This window comes from Macaca nemestrina, chromosome 19 (assembly GCF_043159975.1).
Source record: "Macaca nemestrina isolate mMacNem1 chromosome 19, mMacNem.hap1, whole genome shotgun sequence".
NCBI classification, from domain to species: Eukaryota; Metazoa; Chordata; class Mammalia; order Primates; family Cercopithecidae; genus Macaca; species Macaca nemestrina.
In genome coordinates this window covers 77,104,053-77,123,679 of record NC_092143.1, presented here as the reverse complement: position 1 = coordinate 77,123,679, position 19,627 = coordinate 77,104,053, and the positions used below count along the sequence as shown (strand labels likewise).

The 19,627-nt window shown below is 38.0% G+C and overlaps 1 non-coding gene across 1 annotated transcript; it reads right to left on the bottom strand.

The window, feature by feature from the left end:
• Positions 1 to 11,921: 11,921 nt before the first annotated feature.
• LOC112426138 (U6 spliceosomal RNA) lies at positions 11,922 to 12,028 on the bottom strand. The gene has a single exon (XR_003017420.2). It is a non-coding gene; the product is annotated as a U6 spliceosomal RNA (small nuclear RNA).
• Positions 12,029 to 19,627: the final 7,599 nt, after the last annotated feature.

The following is a 19,627-nucleotide window of genomic DNA, read 5'->3' as shown; positions in this document are numbered from 1 at the left end:
AGCCAGAAGAACCCCCGGAGGATGATGTTCCACAGGATGGCCTCGAGGACACCCCATCCATTAAGGCCATGGCCCTTGGTGAGAGGGGCAACAGCATCGCTACAAAGTTCAGTGGCAGCTCCTCTATAGGCTAGGATGGTGGTGGGACAGGCGAGCAGAGAGCTGAGCTCATTAACATCCACGTGTATGATGGAGCCCTAAAATAGCAAAGGCTGGGTGGTGGCCTTATAGCTACAGGCGGCAAGTCCCCTAATATCCAATGAGAAACTGTGAAGGGAAATTGTGGAGGTGTTACCATAAGACAACAAGGAGGCCAGGCACAGTGGCTCATGCCTGTAATCCCAGCACTTTGGGAGGCTGAGGCAGGACGATTTCTTGAGCCCAGATGTTCAAGACCAGCCTGGGTGACATAGTGAGACCTCATCTCTACAAAATATCAAAAAATTAGCTGGTGTAGTGGTGCACACCTGTAGTCTTGGCTACTTGGGAGGCTGAGGCAGGAGGACCACTTAAGTCCAGGAGACTGAGGCTGCAGCAGCCTGGGTGACAGAGAGAGATCCTGTCTCAAAAAGATAAAAGACAGCAAGGAAACCCAGAATTTCCACTTTCAGTTATTTTCATAAATGTGGTCACAGAGACATGAACAAGGATAATCATTGCAGCATTTTTTTCTAATAGTAGAACAATGGAAAAGGCCTAAAGATCTTGGACTAGTTAAGTAAATTGTACCTTCAATCCTAGAATCGACCCATGATAGTTGAGAAGATATTCACAATGGAGTATTAAGTGAAAATCACAGGCAGTGAGACAGTGTTAAATGTGTGTATTCACCTTGAGATAATTTATCAAGCTGATTTGTGCACTTTTCTTATATGTATATTATACTTTTAAAAAAGTTCGTTGATAAACTGAAAAGATGAATGCATGCTCCCATTTTATGAAAGCAAGCATGCATATGAGCATGCACGGGTGTGTGTATCATTACATTGTCACAGGTATGTTTGTATTTGTCCTCATGTGTACGTATTTGTGTAAAGATGTAACTATGAGCCTGTGTGTGCGTATGTACACATGAGCCTCTGCCAGGTACAGGCACACATACGTGCAGGTAGCTGAGCGAACACTCCACTCCATCCCTCTCTTCCTCCCATGACTTTCCTGTGCTTTCTGGAACTCCCACTCAGGAATCAACAAGCGAAAGCATGAAGGGTGATTGAGGGGCTGAATTGTGGGGTGAAAAAGATACTTATTTGCAAATGTATTCTCGATTTGAGTTTTTGGTCACTTTTTTTCCCTTTTCCATTTACGAATTACATTTTATAAATCTAAAAAACAGAATGGAGAGCTGTGGTCAGGAAGTGGCATTGGAGAATAAAGAGAAGCACAAATTCTCCCTCCCAGCCTTGATAAATAGAGTTTGAACGTAGAAATGGCTTCTGCTTGAGAGGACTGAAGGGGGTCACTGCCTCCAGGGCATGGGCTTCAGTTCAGGCAAAGTGGTAGAGGGAATGTTCAGAAAAGGGTTGGAGGAATTTGCTGATCCCTGAGCGGGAGTCCCAGAAAGCACAGGAAAGTCATGGTGGAGAGAGGGGAATGGAGTGGAGCGTTCACTCACCACGAGAGTGACGTGAACCCAGGAGGCAGAGCTTGCAGTGAGCCGAGACTGGGCCACTGCACTCCAGCCTGGGCTACAGAGCGAGACTCTGTCTCAAAACACACACACACACACACACACACGTGTGTTAAAAACACTGAAAACACTGTTGATTGGCCAGGCACAGTGGCTCATGACTGTAATCCCAGCACTTTGGAAGTCTGAGGAAGGTGGATCACCTGAGGTCAGGAGTTCAAGACCAGCCTGGCCAACATGGCAAAACTCCCCTCTACTAAACGTACAAAAATTAGCTGGGCATAGTGACATGTGCCTGTAGTCCTAGCTACTCGGAGGCTGAAGCAGGAGAATCACTTGAACCTGGAAGGCAGAGGTTGCAGTGAGCCAAGATCATGCCACTGCACTCCATCCTGGGTGACAGAGAAAGACTCTGTCTCAAAATCCAAACCAAACCAAAACAAAACAAAATCACTGCTCATAGAAATTAAAGAAGAATTAAATGAACGGAAAGAAATCCTATATTTGTGGATTAGAAGGCCAATCCATGATCAATAAGCACATGAAATGATGCTCAGTATCATTAGTGATCAAGATGATGTAAATCCAAACCACATGAGATACCACATCATACTTATAATGATGACTTTTTGTTAATGGGAAATAACAAATGTTAACCAGCATATAGAGAGATGGGAGGACTTATGCATTACTGGTGGAAATATAATATGGTACAGTGCTATGAAAAACAATCTGTTCGTTCCTCCAAAAGTTAAACATGAAATTATTATATAATCCAGCAATTCCAGTTCTATGTAAATACATGAAAAATTGAAAACATGGACTTGAACAGATATTGTACAACACATATAAGTTAATCATGGAATTATATAATCCAGCAATTCCACTCATAGGTAAATACATAAAAGAATTAAAAACTGTACTTGAACAGATAGTGCACACCACATTGTAGCATTATTTACAATACATAAAAGATGGAAGCAATAAAAGCCTATTGGTGAATGAATGAATATACGAAATCTGGTATATACATATAATGGAATATTATTCAATCATGCAAAGGAATGAGGTTCTGATACATACTATGACATGGATGAACCTTGAAAATAAAATGCTATGCATGATTCCACTTATATGAGGAGTCTAGAATATGTAAATTCATAGAGATAGAAAGTAGAAGAGAGGTTACTAGGGGCTGTTTGGAGAGAGAATTGGGGAGTTTTTGTTAACTGGATACATACTTTCTCTGAGATTATGAAAGAGTTTTAAAATAATAGTGATAATTACACAGTATTAGGAAGGTACTTAATGTCACTGAATTGTAAACATAAAATAATCAAAATAATAAATTTTATGTTGTGTATATTTTACCATAATTAAAAAGTTACCAAACAAACAGCTACACCCCACAGCCAGCAGTAAAAACAAACCCTGAAGAGCTGAAGCATAAGATTTTCAGAGTTATTACTTTATAATATTCAGAATAGTCAATTTTCTGTAAAAATTATGAAGCATGCAAAGGAACAAGAAAATATGGCCCTTTCACAGAAGTAATTTACAGAAATTTTACATGAAGAAGCACAGATGTTGGATTCACTAGACAAAGCCAAATCAACTGTCTTACATATGCTCAAAGAGCTAAAGGAGAACAGAAGGATTATTTATCAGCAAATAGCAAAAATTTATGAGGAGAAAGAAGTTACAAACAAGAACTAAACAGAAATTCTGGGCCAGAAAAGTACAATAACTGACATAAACGTTCATGAAAGGGTCTCGATGGAAAATATAAGCAGAAGAAATAAAGAATCAGAGAACTTGAAGACAGGCTAATTGAAACTTATGCAGCCTGAGGTACAGAAAGGAGAAAGAATAAAGAAAAATGAATGAAGACTAAGAGGTCTGTGGAACACAATCAAGCATGCCAGCATACTCACAATTCCACAATTAAAGGAGAGAGAGAAAGGAGCAGAAAGAATATTTGCAGATGTAATGGCTGCTAAATCTTTCCCAAGATTTTACACATTTCCCAAATCTTACAAAAAGAATAAAACTACACATTCAAGAAACTCGATGAAATTCAAAAATAAAAACCACATAGATCCTTGACAAGATACATCACAATCAAATTACCAGAAGCCAAAAATAAAGAGACAATCTTGAAAGCAGCAGGAAAGAAGTGACTCCTCATGTACAAGTGATCCCTAACAAGGAAAACAGCCAATTTCTCATCAGAAACCATGGAGGCCAGACTCAAATGGGGTGATATTTTTGAAGTCAAGGAAAACAGAATGTCAATGAAGAATTCCATATCCAGCAAACCTTTGCTTCAAATATGGAAAAATTCAGACTTTTCCAGATAAATAAAATCCGAGGGAATTAATTGCTAATATATCTTCACTACAAGAAATTCCACAGGAAACCGTTTAGGCTGAAATGAAAGGACACTAGACAGTAACCCAAAGGCATATCAGAAAAAGAAAAACCTCCATAAAGGAACTACATAGGCAAATATAAAAGTCGGTATTATTGTATTTTTGTTTTGTGACTGCATTTTAAAATTTCCTCTGTGATTTAAAAATAGTGCATGAAATAATAATTACAAATCTGTGCTTATGGGCACACAATGTATAAGGATGTAATGTGTGACAATAACAACATAAATGGAAATGGAGCTTTATAGGAGTAGACTTTTTATATGCCATTGAAGCTAAGTTGCTGTAAATTCAAATTATATTGTTATAACTTACTAACGTAAATTAAAATACTAGAGAAACCAGTAAGAAAATGTCTAAAAATTATATGCAAAATTGAATAAGAATGGCATACTACAAAAAAGAAATTAAACACAGAAAAAGCAGTAATGGAGAAAATGAATAATAAAAAGGTATAAGCCATAGAAAACAAATCATAAAATGGCAGAAGTAAGTGCTTTCTTATCTGTAATTACTATGAAAGTAAGTAAATTAAGCATTACAATCAGGCAAATATTAGCAGAATGGATTTTAAAAACCATAGTTTAACTACATGTTATCTACAAGAAATTCACATTAGATGCAAATAAACAAATAGGTTGAAAGTGAAACGGTAGAAAAAAGATATTTCACACAAACATGAACTAAATGACAGCTAGGATGGCTATGCTAATATATAATACAGGGTTTAAGTAAAATAACTGTTAGAAGTGATAGAGAAGAACACTAATATTGGTAAAGGGTCCTTTCATCAAGAAGATATAACAATTGTAAACACATATGTAACACAGAAAAGATTCTAAAAAAGACACTGGCAGAATTGAGGGAGAAGTAGACAGTTTCACAGTAATACTTGGTGACCTCAATATCTCACTTTCAATGGTAAATAGAACACATAGACAGAAGATCTACGAGAAAATAGAGAACATGGAACAACACTATAACTATCTCAGCCTCATATATACAACACTCCACGCAACAGCAAACTACACTTTCCTTTCAAATGCACATGGAATATTCCCCAGGATAGATGACATATAAACTGAGTCACAATAAATTTTTTAAAATTGGGATTATACATAATTTCTCTCCAAAAACAACGGAATGAGCCAGATCACTGCTAGAAATAAAACTGGAAAATTCACAAGTACAGGCATACCTCAGAGGTATTGGGGACTCTGCTCCAGACCACCAAAATAAAGTGAGTCAGACAAGTTTTTTGGTCTCCCAGTTCATATAAAAGTCATGTTTGTATTATACTATAGACCATTATGTGTACAGTAGCATTATGTCTTTTAAAAGTACATGTTTTAATTTAAAAGTACTTTGTTACTAAAAATGTTAATGATCATCTGAGCCCTCAGCAAGTCATAATCTCTTTGCCTGAGGAGGGTCTTGCCTTGACATTGGTGGCTGCTGACTGATCGAGTTGGCGGTTGCTAAAGGCTGGGGTGGCTGTGGCAATTTCTTAAAATAAAAAACAATGAAGTTTACTGCATCAATTGACTCATCCCTTCATGAAAAATTTCTCTGTAGCATGTGATGATGTTTAATAGCAGTTTACCCACAGTAGGTAGGACTTCTTTCAGAATTGGAACCAATCCTCTCAAACCCTACCAGTGCTTTATTAACTGAGTTTATGAAATGTTCTAAATCCTTTGTTGCTGTTTCAATATTGTTCACAGAATCTTCATCAAGAATAAATTTCATCTTAGGAAACCACTTTCTTTGCTCATCCATGAGAAGCAGATTCTCATCCGCTTTTCAGCAATTCAGTGACATCTTTAGGCTCCACTTCTAATTCTAGCTCCCTTGTTATTTACATCACATCTGCAACTACTTCTTCCACTGAAGTCCTGAACCCCTCAAAGTCATTTATTAGGGTTGTAATAAACTTCTTTCAAACTCCTGTTAGTGTTAATATTTTGACCTCTTTCCGTGAATGTTCTTAATGGCATCTAGGATAGTAAATCCTTCCAGAAGGTTTTCAATTTACTTTGCCCAGATCCATCAGATGAATCACAATTCATGGCAGCTATTGCTTTACAAAACATACTTCTTAAATAATAAAACTTGAAAGTTGAAATTACTCCTTGATCGATGGACTTCAGATTGGATGTATATTAGCAGGCATGAAAACAGTGTTAATCTCCTTGCATATCTTGTCAGAGTTCTTGGGTGACCAGGTGTATTGTCAATGAGCAGCAATATTTTTAAGTAATTTTATTTTTCTGAGAAGTAGTTCTCAACAGTGAGAGTAAAATGTTCAGTAAACCATGCTATAAACAGATGTGCTATCATTCATGCTTGCTGTTTCATTTCTAGAACACAAACAAAGTCGATTTGGCATAATTCTTAAGGGTCCTAGGATTTTGGAAATGGCAAAAGAACAATGGTTTTGACTTGAAGTTGGCAGCTACCATTAGATCCTAATGAGCTATTCAGCCTGTCCTTTGAAGCTTTGAAGCCAGGCATTGATTTCTCCTCTCTAGCTGTGAAAGTCCTAGATTCCATCTTCTTTCAATAGAAGGCTATTTTTCTACACTGAAAACCTGTGATTTAGTGTAACCACTTTCATCAATGATTTTAGCTAGATCTTCTGTGTAACTTGCTGCTGCTTCTCCATTAGCACTTCCTGCTTCACCTTGTACTTTTGGGTTATGGAAATGGATTCTTCCCTTAACCCTCATGAATCAACCTCTGCCAGCTCTGAACTTTTCTTCTGCAGCATCCTTACCTCTCTCAGCCTTCACTGAATTGACACATTAGGGCCTTGCTCTGGATTAAGCTTTGGCTTAAGGGAATATTGTGGCTGATTTGATCTTCTACCTAGATCACTAAAACTTTCTTCATATCAACAGTAAGGCTGTTTTGCTTTCTTTCCATTTATGTGTTCACTGGAGTGGCACTTTTAATATCCTTCAATAGCTTTTCCTTTACATTCACAGCTTGGCTAACTGGCACAAGAGGCCTAGCTTTTGACTTGTTTCAGTTTTTGACATGCCTTCTTCACTAAGTTTTATTATTTCTAGCTTTTGATTTAAATTGAGAAACATATGACTCTTCCTTTCACTTGAATACATAGAGGTCATTGCAGTGGTATTAATTGGCCTAATTGCAATATTATTGTGTCTCAAGAAATAGGGCAGCCAAGGAGAGGAAGAGAGATGAGGGAATGGCTGGTTGGTGGAGCAGTCAGAGTGCATGCATTTATTAATCAGGTTTGTCATTTTATAAGGACATGGTTTATGGTACCCCAAAACAATTATGATAGTAACATCAGAGATCACTGATTACATATATTATGATAATGATGAAAAATTTGAAATATTGCAAGAATTTCCAAAGTATAACACAGAGACAGGAAGTAAGCACATGATCTTGGAAAAATGGTGCCTGTAGACTTGCTCAATAGAGAGCTGCTGCAAACCTTCAACTTGTAAAAAAGAAAAAAAAATGCAATATCTGTGAAGCATGATAAAGCAAAGAGCAATAAAACAAGAACATATGCATGTATGTGGAGTTCAAAAACACTCTCAACCAATGCGTCAAAGATGAAATCACAAGGGAAATTACAAAATACCTTAAGATCAATCAAAATAAAAGCACAATATTCTAAAGCTTATGTGATACAGTGAAAATAGTCCTGGGAGAGAAATTTATGGCTGTAAATGCCTACATTATAAAGAAGAAAGATCTCAAATCAATAACTTCACTTACCCTTGAGGAACTAAAAAAGAAGAGAAAAGTAAATTCAAAGCCAGTAGAAGGAAAGAATAATAAAGATTAGAGTGGAGTTAATATAAATAGAAAAGGAAAATCAGTAGAGAAAATCAGCAAAAACAAAAGTTGATTTTTTGCAAATGTAAAAAGAAAAAAAATGATAAACCTCTAACTAGACTAAGAAAAAAGAGAAAGAGTACTTAAATAGCAAAAAATGGAATTGAACTGGGGACTTTATCACCAACCTTCAGCAACACAAATAGTTATAAGAGAATATTATGAACAATTGTAGTCCAACAAGTTTCATAACCTACATGAAGTAGACAAACCCCTAGGAACATAAAAACTACCAAACTGACTCAAAAAGAAATAGAAACTCTGAAAAGACCTAAGGAGATTGAATCAATAATCAAAAGCCTTCCAACAAAAGGAGCTCAGATGGCTTCACTAGTTAATTTTACCTGACATTTAAAGAATAATTTAAACCAATCCTTTTCAAACGCTTCCAGAATGTAGAATAAGAGGGAATACTTCCTAACTCATTTTAGGAGGCCAGTATTATCTTCGTGTCACAAGCAGACAAAGACACTTCAAGGAAAAAAAAAACTATAAACCAATATCCATTATTATGATGTATGCAAAAATCCTCAACAAACTACTAGCAAGCTAAATTCAATAAAATGGTAATGGGATTATATGCCATGAACAAGTGGGAGTTACACCCAGAATGGATTTATACTCAATAGGCAACATGGTTTAACATAAGAAAAACAGTAATATAACGTACCGTATTAATAGAATAAAGGGGAAAACACATAATAATCTCAATGGATACAGAAAAAGTATTTTTTGAGTTCATCATCCTTTCATGATTAAAAACACTCAGGAAAATAGGAATAGAAGGGAACATCCTCAAAATGCTAAAAGACACTTATGGAATCCCCACAGCTTACTGATGGTACTCTAAGGTGAAAGGTTGAAAACTTTTCTCCTAAGATCAGGAACAAGAAATACATTCTCGGTTTCACCACTACTTTCAGCATTATACCAAAGTTCTAGCCAGGGCAATTAGGCAAAGTAAAGAAGTAAAATTCTTCCAAAGTAGAAGAGGGAAGTAAAACTATCCCTATTTGCAGATGACATGATCCCATATACAGAAAACCTCAAAAATACACACAGCAAAGAACGACTAAAGTTATTAAACAAATTCAGCAAAGTTGGAGGGCACAAGAGCAACATGCAAAAATCAGTTGTATTTCTTTTTGCCAGCAATGAACAATCTGAAAAAGTAAATTAAGAAAATTTAACTAAAGAGGCAAAATATTTATACAGTAAAAACTGAAAAACATTGCTGAAAGAAATTAAACACCTAAATAAATGAAAATATATCTCTTTTGATGGATAGTAAGACAACATTATTAAGATGCCCATACTATCCAAAGCAATCTATAGATTCAATGGAATCTCTATTTAGATTCCAATGACTTTCTTTCCAGAAATGCAAAAGCCAATTTTCAAATTCATATAAAATTGAAGGGGTTCTAAATTGTCAAATAATTTAGAAAAAAGGAGAACAAATTTAGGGGACTTACAATTCCTGATTTAAAAACCACAAATCTACAGTAATCAAAACAGTGTGGTATTGGCATAAAAAGAGACATACAAGCCAATGGTCTAGAATAGACAGTCCAGACATAAACCCTCACATATATGGTCAATTGATTCTCAACAAGCATGCCAAGAACATCCAATGGGGAAAGAGTAATCTCTTTAACAGATGGTGCTGGGATGACTGGACGTGCACATACAAAAGAATGAAGCTTGACTCTTATCTGACAGCATATACAAAAATTAACTAAAAATTGGTCAACGACCTAAAACTATAAAACTCTTAGAAGAAATACAGTGACATTGAATTTGGAAATGATTTCTGGATATGAAACCAAAAACATGGGTAACAAAAATAAATAAATTGGACATTAGCAAAATGTTAAAAATCTTTGTACCTTAAAGGACATTATCAAGAAAATGAAAATGAAAAGATGACCTGCAGAATGAGATAAAGTATTTGTAAATTATATTCCAGATAAGGGTTTAATATCTAGAATATATAAATAATTCTTACACCTCAACATCAACAACAAAAAACCCAACTCAATTAAAAAATCAGCTGAGGAATTGAATAGAAAATTCTCTAAATAAGATGTACAAATGGTCAACAAGCACCTCAAAAGAACCTCAACATCACTGGTCTTTAGGTAAATGCAAACCCAAACCATAATAAGATATCGTGTCACACCCTGTAGGAAGGCTATAATGAAAAAAATTTTTTAAGGGAAAATGACAAGCGTTGGCCAAAATGTGGAGAAATTGCAGCCTACACATACTATTGTTGGAAATACAAAATGGTCCAGCCACTGAGGAAAATAGTTTGGCAGTTCCTCAAAAAGTTAAACAGAATTACCATATGACTTAGTAATTATATTCCCAGATACATACTCATACTGGAAACAGAAGTTTAAATGAAATCCTATACATGAATGTTCATAACAGCATCATTCACAATAGCCAAAAGGTGGAAATAATCCAGTGTCCATCCATGGATGAACATATAAAGAACATGTGATAGGCCAGGCGCGCTTGCTTACACCTGTAATCCCAGCACTTTGGGAGGCCAGGCAGGAGGATCACTTGAGACCAGGAGTTCACGACCAGACTAGCCAACATAGTGGGACCCCATCTTTACAAAAAATAAAATAAGATATAATTAGCCAAGAGTGATGGTACATGCCCATAGTCCCAGCTACTAGAAAGGCTGAGGAAGGAGGATCACTTGAGCCCAGGAGGTGGAGTCTGCAGTGACCTGTGATCACACCACTGCAGTCCAGCCTGGGTGATGGAGGGAGACCCTGTGTCAAAAAAACCAAAAAACAAAAGCATGTAATATATCCATACAGTGGCATGTTTTTCAGCCATAAAAAGGAAAACAAATACTAATAACATGCTACAATGTAGATGAATTTTGAAAACATGCTAAATGAAAGAAGCATTCACAGTAGGCCACATATTGCATAATTTCATTTATATGAAATATTCAGGATAGGTAAGTCCACTGAGACAGAAAGCTGATTAGTGGTTATTAGAGGCTGGGAGGAAGGGAAAATGGGAAGGACCTCTTCAAGGAGCATGGAGTTTTATTTTTTTGGTGATGGAAGTGTTTTTGGAACTAGATAGAGGTGGTGGTAGCACAACATTGAAAATTTACTAAATGCTACTGAATGACCCACTTTAAAATGTTTAATTTTATGTTACATGGAATTTTACTTCTACAAAAATAAAGAACAGTGAGAGAATAGGATGAGAGAGAGTGGAGGCAGTGAAGTCAGACAGTTTTCAAAGGACTTTTGCTGTAGATGGGAGTGGAGAAATGAAACTGTAGCTGGTAGAAGTGGAGTAAATAGTAGGTTTTGTTTTATTTTCAGATGGGAGAAAAAATATTTAAAATGACTCTTTGCTCATGGGAATTATGTATAAGAAAGCTGATGACAAAGGAGCAGGAGGAAAGAATTGCTGGGAAGACATCCTTGAGTAAGTAAGAGAGGGGTGCCTGTTCCAATATTTACCGTTCACAATATCTGAAAGGGGATTACAAAGTGAGACAACCTTGGGCGAGCAAAAAGATTAACCAAACTTAACCTGCACTGTATAACAAACCCAAAGAGATGAATACCATGAAGTACATAAAATGTGTGAGTATAGCACTGTTGTTCTGATGTTACTTGTTCCTGCTGCCTTGAGTACTGCTAAACTCTCAGTCCAATGTGGGTGGGGAAACAGCTGAAAAGGACTTTTGTTTCCCTTGGCTGGTTCCACAGCTTATAGTTCTACTTCTTGACCTCACACTGGTTGACATCTACCTCATGCAAGTCCACAACTGGACAGTTACTATCTTTCTTTTTCAAAATTTTTATTTGGTGTGCAAAGAGTTAGCATGGTTGATTTCATTGGGTGCGTTGGTAATCCATTCAAGGAAGATTACTTAGTCCAACTTAATGAAATCCACATCATTTGCACACTGATGGAGACACTAGTCACACATAGAAACAGGATCACTCACAAACGTGCGTGTCATCCTTGCATAGGGACCATGCTAATCTTCTCTGAATAGTTCCAATTTTAGTATATATATGTAGCCAAAGCCAACACTGGTTACCATCTCCTAGTACAAACTGTGTTCTGCGTCTGATTTGAGTTATTTAAATTTAAGTCTTCGAAGTTCAGATGCCTTTAGTCCCAGCTATATAGAGTTTATCATGGAATTTCCATTACTATCGTCTTTCAGTTCTTGTAGCATTTTACACATCACGTTATATGTACAGCTCTAGAGATGGGGCTTTATCTGAATATGAATGCCCTCTGCAGATGCCTTTTGCAAAACACTGCTGTCACTGAATTATTTCCACCAAATGTTTCCTCAGCCAGATTGGGAAGTTGTGTGTGTGTCTGTGGGGCGAGGACGGGATACAGTTCTCATCCTCTCTGAGGTTACCAGGGTGTCACCCTCCAGGTTCAGTGCCATCTTGAAGATTCCCCCTGCCTTCAGTGTCTCAGATGTTCTTTCATGTGTCTATTTCCTATATCTCTCTAACACATGCCTCTTGACTATGAAAATCAAGTTAGAAAATTCTCTGTTTAGAGTTTCATGAGAATTTACTGGGTTTATGCCTTTACATGGGAGCTTTCACCCGCAGACTCACAGAAGAGCTTGTCCTGGGGCAGAGGACTCTTCATCATTTTCTAGGGATGATTCTGAGCAGTCTCTCCTCTGGAGCCAAAAGGTGCTTAGTTACTGCCTTCTTAGACATTGAGAGGTGTTGGAATTTAATCAGCAACTGATGGTTCGAAACTACTTACTGCGATGATGCCCCCTGAAAACCACAATTACTATCTCTATGGAGTCGTTTTTTCTCTCCATTGTGTATGTTATCAACTGGGTAAGTGCAAGGACTCACGCCTGTAATCCCAGCACTTTGGGAGCCTGAGGTGGGTGGATCACTTGAGCCCAGGAGCTGAAGACCAGTCTGGTCAATATGGTGAAAAAATACAAAATCTCTACAAGAAATATAAAAATTAGCTGGGCATGGTGGCATGTGCCTGTGGTCTCAGCTACCCAGGAGGCTGAGATGGAAGGATTGCTTGAGTCCAGGAGGTTGAGGCTTCAGTGAACCATGACTGCACCCCTGCACTCCTGCCTGGGCAACAGAGTGAGATCCTGTCTCAAAAAAATTACAATTAAAATTAATAAAAATATATATTACCTACATAGCAATAGAGGTAGCACTGAAAGTTGTGTTTTTTGTTTTTTTTATTTGGAGAAGGGACATATCTTCACACAGAGAAACCTAAAATTAGAATACATACATTTTCCCCCATTTTCTTCTTTATTTTTTTAAAAAATAGAAGCAGGATCTCACTATGTTGCCCAGGCTGGAACTCCTGAGTTGAAGCTACCCTCCCACCCTGCCGTCCCAAAATGTTGGGATTACAGGTGTGAGTCACCGTGCCAGCTCTGGAATACATTCAGTAATTTAGTATATTTCTGGAATTCAGTCTTTTTTATTGTATGGAAGCAAAAATATCTTATGTTCCTAATTTTAACAAAGATGAGTATAGTGACCAAATTCTAGTAAGAATCTGAATATCTCTCCTCTAATTAGTTGTGTCATTAAAATTTTGCTTGGAATCAAAAGAAATTTTCTTTTTAGTCCTTACATGGCTCATAAGAAAATTCCCTGGGATTCAACAAGAGTATGGAGATTAGTTCTGATTATACACTGGAGATCCTATACAAGATTTAATCACAAAACTAATTAGAAAGATAATTAACGAATCATTATCAACCCCACATGAAAGACAACTGAAAATAACTCTTGCTTTCTATTATGACTAAAGTCTAGAGTTTCCTAGTCATTGGTTAGTTTTTCTAATCTGATTGCAGAAACCAAAAATAAATGCAAAAATTGAATGTTAGTACAGTATTCAAAGAGGATATTGTTTTAGGACAAATACAACTGGGAGTCAACAGTCTGGTGATTTGTGATCATTCACATTCAATATGAAATATTCATGTTAAAATTCTGCAGGTTTCATTTAGATGTAGGCCGAATAACTCCACTTCATTCAATTATTCTTCTCATATGACAGAGAAAAGAATCTAAATTTATTACAAAGTTACGAGCCCAAAGCCCTACCCAATGAATTAAGAGCTAAGGTATGCCAGTCATGGCACCGAGCTTGTCTCGGTCCCATTAAGTGGTTGTCTCTGGATGGGCATATGCGGAGGATGCTGACGGATCTTCCGGGTTCACAAAGTGGGCTCTGAAACATTTCATTTTAACTTGATCATCCTCCACTTTTTTTTATTTTTTAGGATTCCCATTATATTAGAATAATTGCACATACTAATGGGAGACATAGTGATGTTGCAATACACAAATGTATAGTGGTCAAAGTAATTAGCATATCCGTAGTCTCAAACATTTATCTTCCTTAGAATGCATTCAGTTATCCTCCTTCTAGCTATTTGAAACTATGTAATACATTATTGTTAACTATAGTCATCCTACAGTGTTTAATTCCTATTTTTGACCTTAGTTTATTTTCTATTATCTTGTCTACATAACCAAAACAGCTTGATAGGCTAATTTTCTGCCTTTCCAGATCTTGACCTTTTGGTTTGTTTTAGTCGGAATACAAGTCTGCTATATCAAAAGCCAAAACAACAGTGGCTTCAACAAGATAGGGCTGTATTTCTACCTCACATAACAGTGTGAGTGTGAACAGCCCAGAGCTGATACTGTGCCTCTGTGGCATTGAGGACCTAGATTCCTTGCTGTTATTCTGTTCTCAACACAAGGCTTCCATCTTGTGTTCTGCTAGTTCATGCTTCTGTCCACTTTCCTGCCTGTGGGGTGGGGGAACACCTCTCCCTTCCCTTTAGACACACAACTCAGAAGTTGCACACGTCACATGGACACACATTTGTTGGCTGGAATTTAGTTGTGAGGCCATGTCCAGCGACAAGGGAACTAGGAAATGGAGTTTTTGACTGGGTAGCCATGGGCTCGTCTTAAATTGAGGGTACAGGAAGAAGGAGAGAATGGACAGAGGGAAACATTGGCAGTCTCAGCTACAGATTCTGTTTTCTGGTTTATTAGCAAATATCCCTTGAGAGTAGTGTCTCCATGATCGAACGTTTCCATGTTGAGTGACTGTTTGAGCCCAGCTCTGGGGATCTCGTGCACCCGGATATGGCCTTCACATACAGCCCAGCGGGTACAGTCTGGACACAGAACTGAGTGGTGGATCTCTGATATAAAGGCATGGTCTAATCATGCAGAATATCCTAACATCTTCACTGACATTTTGATCTTGGGCATTTAGATATTGCTTCAGGATAAATGTGTGATAGTTTTGCTCGTGAGGATGCAGTGAAGCAAACATCTTTTGGCAAGCCTGATTTGCCGGAGAGTTACATCATGAGCTCTTGGGGGCCAAGAGAACAGAGAAAGGAATGGAGACCCCACAAAGTGGCCTTGATAGAGATTGTTTGGGTCACTGAATGGAAATGTACAAACGGTTGTCCAGGAACCGACGGCTTCAGGGGCTTCCTGCCACTCGGAGTGTGCTGAGAGCAGGTGGGCAGCTGCCAGTTTAATTTTTGGTTGAGTGGCAACATTTGGGGCTTTGGAAAGGTTACAAAGCCCTTTCATGAGGGCTGTGAGATCACCTCATTCCAAAAGTGCTTGGGCTTTGCTTAGCAGTAAATCTTGAACAGTTCCCGAAAATGTAGGAATGACAAGCCATGGACCTTTTAATAAAATTAGACATAGCTATCATATAAACTTTGATTCCAAGTCCATAATCACTAAGTTATAATTAAAGTTGAATTAGGCTTTCTAGGGTCTTTCTTGGGAACCATGGTGTGGCCGATATTGTCCTTCTCTGGAATGAAAAAGGAGGCTGGCTGGAAATAGGCCCTAAAGCTTTTATTATGGAACTAACCATAAAGCTAAGGAGTGTAACTAAAGGCCTCCCGAGTGTACCATACTTACCAAGAATTCCTCCAAGGAACTTGGTGACCAGGCTCCAAGTCTACCCTCACTTGCATAAAGACTGAGGGTCTTTTTCTTCAGGAGTTACTAGGAACCATCTTCAACTATGTTGTCTGAATTAAACACAAAAGTTTCTTAAAGCAATGACCTAATAAATAATTTTAATTAATTTATTTTTTGTTAGAGGCAGGGTCTCCCTCTGTCACCCAGGCTGGAGTGCAGTGGTGCAATCATAGCTCACTGCAGCCTCAAACTCCTGGGCTTAAGGGATCCTCCCACCTCAGCCTCCTGTAGTTAGGACTACAGGTCAGTGCCAGCACACCCAGTGAATTTTTTTTTTTCTTTGTAGAGACAGTGTCTCCCCATCTTTCCCAGGTTGGTCTCAAACTCCTGGGCTCAAACAATCCTCCTGCCTTGGCCTCCCAAAGTGCTGGGATTACAGGTGTAAGCCACCACGCCTGGTCTAATTTTAATTTTTAGTAACTCAATTTAAAATATAATAGGCCAGGCTGGGCACAGTGGCTCATGCCTATAATACCAGCGCTATGGGGAGCCAAGGTAGGAGAATTGCTTGAGGCTGGGAGTTCTAGACCAGCCTGAGCAATGTAGCAAGACCCTGTCTCTCAAAAAAAAAAAAAAAAAAACTCTCTCTCTCTAGATATATATATATATATGTATACACACACACACCCCTATATAGTAGTCCAAAAAATGTGTGTGAAGGGTAAGAGTTTTTTAAAAAGAATAGATTCAGCAGCTGTGATAAAACTAAAACAGAAAATTCACTGAGCATTATTAACTAAAGAAGCATACTTTTAGGACCATTTAGATTAAATGTAAATTAATCTTACTCGTGTAAGTTTGGGAATAGCTGGAGGTATTCAATTTGGAATCAGAAAGGATTGTATGATCTATTTTTAAAAATGGTAATTAAAAAGTAAAGATAAAAGTGTGGTCACAAGAAACAGATGACAGTTACAGTTAAGAACATTTAACTTGATTTAAAACAATGAAACTAAAGGAGGCCTAATGAAAATAGATTGTGTGTGGGGTTTTTTTTGTCATCAGCCTGCATGATGAGCTTGTCTGTTCCTTGCTCTGTGCTTTCTTCCCTAGAAAACAGTTTGAGGAATGAGCTAGGTAGGCATGAGAACAATAACTCTCCTAAAATATAAAGTTATCTTAATAAAGGCAACAATTCAAGCTATAAAAGATATGGAAAATATTAGAAAAATAATTACCCATAATATCATTCCCATAGCCCAGTTAATGTTTTATTTTTGGTGGTTTTCTTTTGAAATTGTGCATGTTTTGTTACACTCATTCTTTCAATATGGTAGTGAACAAGACTAAAACTATCCCTGCCCTCATGGCGCTTGCATTGGTAGAGAAAGACCGTGAACAAATGAGTCAATGATGTACTGTGTTTGAGCTGATAAGTGCAAGGGAGAAAATAAAGCAGGCCGAGAGGGATGGGTCAGTGATGTGCTTTGTAATTTTAATAGACTGGTGCCAGGGTACAATAGAAACTGAGAAGTGACTTTTGAGCAGAGGCAGGAAGCGGGTGGGCATTTGCTGTGACAAGACCTGTGGAAAGATCCAAGCAGGGGAATCTGAGATGGCCAAGGCCCTGCTGGGGAACTTGCCTGGCAATTCTCTGGGACTCCAGTAACACATGGGCCCCGTCCCGTAGTGATGGAGTGGGCTGGGTGGTAACCTGCCTCTGCAGCCAGGCTGCCTCAGTGACCCGTAGGTATGGTGTTCACTTACATTGCTTAATTCTTCTAGTCTTTCTACTACTCTGTGTTTTCCCAATTTTTCACTTAGGCCACAAGGATTTTCTTTTTTTTTTTCTTTTTTTTTTTTTTTTGAGACAAGGTCTTGCTCTGTTGTCTAGGCTGTAGTGCAGCAGCGCAATCACAGCTCACTACAGCCTTGAACTCCTAGGCTCGAGTGATCCTCCTGCCTCAGCCTACCTAGCAGCTGGGACCCTAGGTACATGCCACTGTGCTCAGCTAAGCCACAACGATTTTTAAGAATGTGTATCCAGGAATACTGTCTATTATTATATCTGTCTACTGTTTATTATTAAGAATAAAAACTTGTTTTAATTATAATTTTTTAGAAATTGGCTATTGCCGATATATATGAACACTATTCATTTTAGTATATTTACCTTGTATGTAATTATTTCCTTGAATTTTTAGAATTCTCGTAATTTTTCAGCTGATTGTTTTACTACTCCTAGGCTTAAAATTATGCCATCTACAAGAAACGATAATTTTATTGTTTTCTTTTCTTTACATATGCACCTAATGTGTGTTTCATGCTTTCTTGAAATTGTCAACAACTACCTAAAATATTAAATAACCATCATAGTATTGGGCTCCTTTATTTTATTCTGGATTTTCATGAGAGTGTTTCTAGTAGTTTGCCGTATAATTTTTATTGTTATCTATATAGATGATTATTTTTAAAGTTCCATTTATTATTATGATGTACCAAGATGTAAGCTTCTCCTAAAGCTAAACAACTGTCCTTGATACGACGTGTGGTCGTGAAGGGAACAGATGGTAGTTACAGTGCTGGGCTGCATTCGCTGCTGTCATGAAGGATGTTCACATCTATAGTAATGCTGTAGTTTTCTTTGGGAAGCAGGAATTTGAACAGCATATTAAATAAGTAGGTTTTTTTTCCTTTTAATAGGACCACAAACTAGTCAATGTAAGACAGAAACAGCACAAGTAAAGGACATATCCATTATGTTGAAGCAAGAACCATCTGATTCAGGGCGGCCACCTGAGAGGGGCGGGAGAAGGGCAAGCCGTGGGTTCTTCCCTAGGGACGGGGTGGGGCTGTCAGAGCCCAGGCATATGTCCCTTGCACACTCGGCTGAAGCAGAGCATAGAAGGACAGAGGAGCAGAGTGGAGCAAACCCCGCTGTCTTGCTTGCGGAGCCAGAGTACTGGAGCTACTCCGCAATCAGTTTGGGGTTTTTGATAAAAGATCGTTCTTCACTCTTCAGTTTCTGCTGCCTCTGGCACTCACTGGCGTAATCGATTATTGTCTGGCATAGACAGACAATAATCAGCTCAGGCATGTTTAACTTTGGAGGGCTGTGCCCTGAGCACATGGAAATATATGTCACCTATACAAGGTGTCATCACCTGTAGGCCCTGCGGACGGATGCTGGGCTTTGAATTACTTTTCTTCCAGCAACAACTGTAGAGTTTCCTAGAATTGCTTAGAAAATGTGCCCTGGGGAGAGCAGGAGGAAAGCTTTCTCCAAGGAAGTCTCTCCAGGGAGACAGTTTGTTCTATGGTCATGTAATAGACTTTAAAAAGTTGCTCGCTGACAGAAAGATGGTGAGAAGGTAAATTGGATTAATCCATCTAATGAATATTTATGGAACAAGAACCAGGTACCATACCAGACTTGGAGAACAAAGTCTAGATGTAGTTAATGAGGTGGGCGGGAATCTTTAAGGTCTCCACTCATCTTGTGTCCTTCCCCTACTTACTTTCTCTTTCTTCCCTACTGCAGGCTGCCTGTGACTCACTGTATTTTAAGTTTCTTTTGAGTACACCGAGTCTGATATGTCATAGTAGTAATAATTATAACAGCAGTAACAACAATAACAACAGAACTAATAACAAATATTTATTGAACTTATACTTTGTCCCGGCCA